Source organism: Oncorhynchus clarkii, unplaced genomic scaffold (genome assembly GCF_045791955.1).
Source record: "Oncorhynchus clarkii lewisi isolate Uvic-CL-2024 unplaced genomic scaffold, UVic_Ocla_1.0 unplaced_contig_1599_pilon_pilon, whole genome shotgun sequence".
Taxonomy (NCBI): domain Eukaryota; kingdom Metazoa; phylum Chordata; class Actinopteri; order Salmoniformes; family Salmonidae; genus Oncorhynchus; species Oncorhynchus clarkii.
The window spans coordinates 427,864-435,807 of NW_027260980.1; the positions used below are offsets into that span (position 1 = coordinate 427,864).

At 43.6% G+C, this 7,944-nt stretch overlaps 1 pseudogene; it reads right to left on the minus strand.

Annotated features, from left to right (window-relative positions):
• Positions 1-313: 313 nt before the first annotated feature.
• On the minus strand, positions 314-4,428 carry LOC139402784 (scavenger receptor cysteine-rich type 1 protein M130-like; annotated as a pseudogene).
• Positions 4,429-7,944: the final 3,516 nt, after the last annotated feature.

Genomic DNA, 7,944 nt, shown 5'->3' on the forward strand with positions numbered 1-7,944 from the left:
CCCAAAACCCCATGTTACCCAAAACCCCATGTTACCCAAAACCCCATGTTACCCAAACCCCATGTTACCCAAAACCCCATGTTACCCAGAACCCCATGTTTCTCTGATGGTAAAAACCAAACTAAATGAATAATGGTGGTTGCAGTCACTCCTTTTAGATTTCTTCCAAGGTTCTAGAAAGATAAACTAATTCTGAACTTGTTATTAAAATTAGAACCACTTCAGGTTTGTCACCACATTTTAAACACCAGTCCACTGCTGACCATCGATTTAAAACACAAAACTGACCTAAGATCAGCATGTAGGGTCAGCTTCATTCTACTCCTACTCCGTCCCCTGGGCTGCTCTCTCCTCTCCCGGTCCAGCTTCAGCTCTGGAGCTCAGAGAGACCATCTCCATGGCATTGACATAAAGATCCATGCTGCTCACCCTGTTCACTCTGTTCTGCCTCCTGGTGGGCTAGGGAGACACAGCACCAACAGTCAGACATTTACTCACTAGTATCTCCATTCTCTCTCTCTCTCCCCCTCTCCCTCTCCCTCTAGTTTAAATGACTTGTAACGTCTGAGTAAATGTCTTTACCTTGTAGTACAGGTAGGAGGTGGTGATGGCTGTCAGTAGGATCAGCAGCACTACAACGTGTCTGATGATGAAGGCTGGCAGAGGAGAGGCTGCAAACAGAAACACCTTTGATGAGGGGACTGATCATCATCACATAGATCTGTGGGAAATCTGTCAATGACAAAGTTATAAGTCTGGTTCATGTTCACTTACCTGTGATGGTGAGGGAGAGGAGCTCACTCTCAGAGGAGAAGTTATGAGAGAAAACATAATTGTCATAAACACAGCTGTAGTTCCCTTGGTGGGAGTCATCTGCAGCAGGGAAGAGGAATGCAGCAGAGTGATTGACAGCTGGCTGGGTCTGGGTTCTGTTGGAGCCGGTGAACGTGAGGAGGAAGGAGCCTCCTGGGTACTGTGGCTGAGTGGAGCAGGTGATGGTGAAGTTGTAGCCCCTGAACATCTCGGGCCCCTGGTGGCCCCTGAAGACCCCTCCCATTGGGTCAGTCAGGAAGATATCAGGCTGGACCAGGAGATCTGTAACAATAAAAGAGAACAAGAAAAACCTCTTCAACTAGTTTCCTATAGATATGACAATAACATCAGCATGTAACAGTGCCAGCCACCCTCCCTCACAGGGCAACATGAGTAGTGGGCCTACAGTCACTGAGACAACATATGTTGATATCAGGCTTAAGCAGGACATCTGAAACAAGAGGAGAGAAAAAGAAAACGTAGCTCCTCAACTACTTTCCTCATTTAGATATGACAATAACATGACATGTGACAGTGGTAGTGAGTAGAGACGTTCACTGAGATAACACTCACATACAAAAGCATTCTGGGATATTTAAGTTGTATTTGATTCCTACTTGACTGAGTGATCTATTTAGTAAAGCAGACTGACAAGTTAAACAGTCATCATGAGAGGTGCAGAGGAAGTTGTATGAATGAAGGAAATCAGTTGAATATAATTATAATATGTTGTTATTACCTGAGCAGATCACTGTGAGTTCAGGAAGGTGATCATAACTTCTCCAACACTCCCTTAGTGAAGACTCAGGCCCATAACATGTAACTCCAAACCCTCTAGTGGTGTTTCCAGGTAGTACTGAAACAGTGGAGCCACAACCCATCTGTCTACACACTACTGCAGACAAAAACATCCTGGTCCTGTCAGCAGTTCCCACAGTCCTCCACTCTCCCTGGTTGAACAGCTCCACTACACCAGCACAGCGACTGTCTCCTCCCACCAGCCTCACATCATCAGGCTCTGAGAAAAGAAAAGAGAGAGACAGTAATCTTACTATTTTCTCACTGATACACACCTATATTGTCTCTCATATTCTTCACTCCAGATGACAAACAATGTTGATTGAGTGACAAACTGTTTCTTACCTGAGCAGGTGAGTCCAACAGCATTACCAGGTAGGCAGGTGTTGTTCTCTCTGTCTGAGGTGTCACAGTCCAGGAGAAGGGACTCTTTGCCTTTACACTGGAACTCTTTATCCCAGGTCTGACCCTCACCTTCTCCATAGAGCCCCCCCTGTAGAGCTGCAGGAGCCCCACAGCCAAGCTCCCCACAGACTACCTCTGCATCCTGCCGGTCAAAGTCAGCTTCACACACTGAGGCCCAGGACTTATTGGACTTCACCTCCACTCTCCCAGAGCAGAGACCAGCTCCATCCACAAGCCGCACAGACTCTGGAGAAAATGAGTTGGTTGAACATTCAATCAGTTTTGTTGATGACACTGTCAAGGACTAAACACAAATATGTTGGATAAAAGATAGTAGTTTGCTATGTTTGATACTGTAAGAGGTAGAAATGGGTTCTTAGTCACTCAGGATAGGGTTGGGAATAATGCAGGCAGGAGACAGGAATAAGTTCACTTCACTTTATAGAAAATAACAGCTGGACATCCATCAGGCAGCTTCACTTCAGTAACATCTGACCTACAAGGTCTGATGCTATATGTCAGGGTCAGGATGGGCCAAGAGTAGAAAAGGTTACTGGTTATGATGACATCACTGGTGAGAACTCAGTGATAAAAATATATTTGATCTCTCCCATATCTTCCTCTCCTCCTCCCTCATTCTCTCTTTGTGACAGTGGTAGTGAGTAGAGACGTTCACTGAGGTAACACTCAAAAGCAAAAGCATTCTGGGATATTTAAGTTGTATTTGATTCCTACTTGACTGAGGGATCTTATTTGTAAATCAGACTGACAAGCTAAACAGTCATCATGAGAGGTGCAGAGGAAGTTGTATGAATGAAGGAATATAGTTGAATATAATTATAATATGTTGATATTTCCTGAGCAGATCACTGTGAGTCCAGGAAGGAGATATAATACATGGACAAAAGTATGTGGAACTTTATGTGCTTCTGAGGTACGTTCTGTGAGTTTTTGTGGTCTACCACTTCGCAGCTGAGCCGTTGTTGCTCCCAGACGTGCCACGTTGAAAGTCACTGAGACCTTCAGTAAGAACATTTTACTGCCGATGTTTGTTTATGGAGATTGCATGGCTGTGTGCTCGATTTTATACACCTGTCAGCTACAGGTGTGGCTGAAATAGCCAAACCCACTAATGTCCACTTACTTTTGGTAATATAGTGTATCTTGTTATTACCTGAGCAGATCACTGAGAGTCCAGGAAGGAGATCATGCATTCTTCTACACTCCCTCAGTGAAGACTCAGACCCAGAACAGGAAACTCCCAACCCTCTAGTGGTGTTTCCAGGTAGTGCTGAAACAGTGGAGCCACAACCCATCTGTCTACACACTACTACAGCTATAGACATCACGTCAGAGAAAGATCCCACAGTCCTCCACTCTCCCTGGTTGTACCACTCCACTCCACCAGCACAGCGACTGTCTCCTCCCACCAGCCTCACATCATCAGGCTCTGAGAAAAGAAAAGAGAGAGACAGTAATCTTACTATTTTCTCACTGAAACACACCTATATTGTCTCTCATATTCTTCACTCCAGGTGAGAAACAATGTTGATTGAGTGACAAACTGTTTCTTACCTGAGCAGGTGAGTCCAACAGCATTACCAGGTAGGCAGGTGTTGTGTTTTCTGTCTGAGGTGTCACAGTCCAGGAGAAGGGACTCTTTGCCTTTACACTGGAACTCTTTATCCCAGGTCTGACCCTCACCTCCTCCATAGAGCCCCCCCTGTAGAGCTGCAGGAGCCCCACAGCCAAGCTCCCCACAGACTACCTCTGCATCCTGCCGGTCAAAGTCAGCTTCACACACTGAGGCCCAGGACTGATTGGACTTCACCTCCACTCTCCCAGAGCAGAGACCAGCTCCATCCACAAGCCGCACAGACTCTGGAGAAAAAGAGTTGGTTGAACATTCAATCAGTTTTGTTGATGACACTGTCAAGGACTAAACACAAATATGTTGGATAAAAGACAGTAGTTTGCTATGTTTGATACTGTAAGAGGTAGAAATGGGTTCTTAGTCACTCAGGATCGGGTTGGGAATAATGCAGGCAGGAGACAGGAATAAGTTCACTTCACTTTATAGAAAATAAACAGCTGGACATCCATCAGGCAGCTTCACTTCAGTACCATCTGAACTACAATGATCTGCCCATGAACATCTCCCATAAACCAATTTGACAAACACAAATATAATGTTTAAATACATCTGACATCTCTCCCTCTATTTAAATGAAATAAAAACACATAAAACATGATACATGGTAATATTATATAATGTATAAATAAATCTCTCAATATGACCAGTCTCTTACCTGAACAGGTCACATGACGATAATATCCACCATCACAGACACCAGGTCCTCCTATGATGTTACACCATCTAATAGAAGACTCATCTCTCCTACATCTCCACATCGTGACTCCTCTTCTTCCATCTTCAATCAGAGGTCCTCTAGATTCAGATACAGGATTCCCACAGTCCAGCTCTCTACACACAATATTAGCATCTCTCATCATTCTCCACCACCTAAAACATAGACCCAACCACTCTCCTTCATAGAAGACTTCCACTATCCCAGAACAGGAAGTGGTCCCATTCACCAGTCTGACTGAGTCTTCAGCTGTAAACAGCAGAGAGGAAAACACAGTGGTGAGGACAGATGATGACAGTGATTCTGTTATTCTAACAGCAGTAATGCTTTGTGGTTGACAAGTATTAGTAGTTCCATAAAACACTACTTGTTATTGGGGTTTAGAATGGTTTGTATGGACACATGAATTTCTCCATGTGGGATAATAAAGTTGACTAATATTGAACTGCTATAATCACTGTAGATTTATACTCTACCTACCTAGTGGACTGACGCTTTGAGCCTGGAGATCTGAGGAGAAAGAGAGAGAAAGAGACAGAGATAGAGAGAAACAAATGAGAAAGGGAGGAGTCAGAGGAAGAGAGAGGCAGAGGTTAAATGAACATCAACATGACCTTTCATGATGTGATGGGGAAGACAGGCTTATCGTTGGTGTGGTGCAACAACACCCATGTGTACATACACTATATATACAAAAGTATGTGGACACCCCTTCAAATTCTGTCCCCATCTGGTCGTGCTGCTGCTCCAGTTTCAACTGTTCTGCCTGCGGCTATGGAACCCTGACCTGTTCACCGGACGTGCTTCCTGTCCCAGACCTGCTGTTTTCAACTCTCTAGAGACAGCAGGAGCGGTAGAAATACTCTGAGTGATCGGCTATGAAAAGCCAACTGACATTTACTCCTGAGGTGCTGACCTGTTGCACCCTCGACAACCACTGTGATTATTATTATTTGACCCTGCTGGTCGTTTCTGAACGTTTGAACATCTTGGGTTTTAGGTTTCTGTACAGCACTTTGTGACATCAGCTGATGTAAGAAGTAAATGCATAAATAAATGTGATTTGATGACAGATTTGATAGTCCTCTGAGTGGATTAATTTAGTGGATTCTATTTCAGCCACACCCCTTCCTGACAGATATATAAATCAAGCACTCAGCCATGCAATCTCCATAGACAAACATTGTCAGTAGAATGGCCTTAATGAAGAGCTCAGTGACTTTCAATATTGTGATGTCATTATGGGGTATAGTGATGTCATTATGGGGTATTGTGATGTCATTATGAGGTATTGTGATGTCATTATGGGGTATAGTGATGTCATTATGGGGTATAGTGATGTCATTATGGGGTATAGTGATGTCATTATGGGGTATTGTGATGTCATTATGAGGTATAGTGATGTCATTATGGGGTATTGTGATGTCATTATGGGGTATAGTGATGTCATTATGGGGTATTGTGATGTCATTATGGGGTATTGTGATGTCATTATGAGGTATAGTGATGTCATTATGGGGTATTGTGATGTCATTATGGGGTATAGGGCGGCAGGGTAGCCTAGGGGTTAGAGCGTTGGACTAGTGACCAGAAGGTTGCAAGTTCAAATCCCCGAGCTGACAAGGTACAAATCTATCGTTCCTAGGCCGTCCTAGTGCAGCGTGGATATAAATATAGGCCTACTGTTACGTTCAAAAGGATTAGACCAAGGTGCAGCGTGGTGTACATCATACATTTATTAAATGATCACCAAAAAACAAGAAAGATAAATGACACGTAAAGTTTTGTAGCGCTAACACAGCAACTATACAAAACCAAGATCCCACAATCTAAGGTGGGAAAAAGGGCTGCCTAAGTATGATCCCCAATCAGAGACAACGATAAACAGCTGCCTCTGATTGGGATCCATACTACGCCAACAAAGAAATAGAAACATAGATATACAAAAACTAGAGTACCCACCCTAGTCACACCCTGGCCTAATCAAATAGAGAATAAACAAGGGAGAGAGTTGAGTTATGTACTAGACTGGTTTGGGTCAGGGAGAGAGTTGAGTTATGTACTAGACTGGTGGGAGTCAGGGAGAGAGTTGAGTTATGTACTAGACTGGTGGGAGTCAGGGAGAGAGTTGAGTTATGTACTAGACTGGTGGGAGTCAGGGAGAGAGTTGAGTTATGCACTAGACTGGTTTGGGTCAGGGAGAGAGTTGAGTTATGTACTAGACTGGTTTGGGTCAGGGAGAGAGTTGAGTTATGTACTAGACTGGTGGGGGTCGGAGAGAGAGTTGAGTTATGTACTAGACTGGTGGGGGTCAGGGAGAGAGTTGAGTTATGTACTAGAAAGGTTTGGGTCGGGGAGAGAGTTGACTTATGTACTAGACTGGTAGGGGTCTGAGAGAGAGTTGAGTTATGTACTAGACAGGTGATATATAAGCCTAAAACTGAGATTATAAGAAGACACAGTGGCAGAATAAATTCAACCACACCTTTGTTTCATCACAAAACCAGAGAGCAACATCTGTCCTGTGAAGTCCACAAAACATATTACCTGTAACAAACAGATACATGACCTACAGCAGGTCAAGCAAGGTCATGTTTCTGACATTTTCTGACTACTCAACAACTATTGATTTAGAACCACAGAGTTACCGCAAGTCACAAAGAAAACAGTAGCTGCCTCCACTATTCCAGCACCATTCACACTTCAACATTTCAACATCATCTAATCACCTCTGCTTAGTTAATTTAATGTTTCTGAATATGATGTGGCTGTAAACTCAATCGTTATACCTTTCCTATTGTGTGTGTGTGTGTGTGTGTGTGTGTGTGTGTGTGTGTGTGTGAGTGAGTGAGTAGAAAACACATGTTGACTCCCCCATTGTAGAGAAACACCATCCTCCTCTTTCATGTATCCTACACGTCTATGACTCTGTCATACAGGACTCCATTTTAGTTATTTTTCTCCTAAGGTACCTGGATAAAATGCGTGCTGGAATAACTTCCTGACATGGGCAACGATGTGCCAGGCCAGCTAGTTAACATTAACCTATTACATCTAGCTACAGTACATGTTGAACTTCCATCCTCTCAGGCCAGCTAGTTAACATTAACCTACTACATCTAGCTACAGTACATGTTGAACTTCCATCCTGTCAGGCCAGCTAGTTAACATTAACCTACTACATCTAGCTACAGTACATGTTGAACTTCCATCCTGTCAGGCCAGCTAGTTAACATTAGCCTACTACATCTAGCTACAGTACATGTTGAACTTCCATCCTCTCAGGCCAGCTAGTTAACATTAACCTACTACATCTAGCTACATGTTGATCTTCCATCCTGTCAGGCCAGCTAGTTAACATTAGCCTACTACATCTAGCTACATGTTGATCTTCCATCCTGTCAGGCCAGGGGCACAACGTATGAATTTCAAATCAAATCAAATGTTATTAGTCACATGTAGGTAGAGTTATTATAGTCACATGTAGGTAGGGGAAATAGGTTTTGTCGTGCCCCTTCACAACTGTCTTGGTGTGCTTAGACCATGTTAGTTTGTTGGT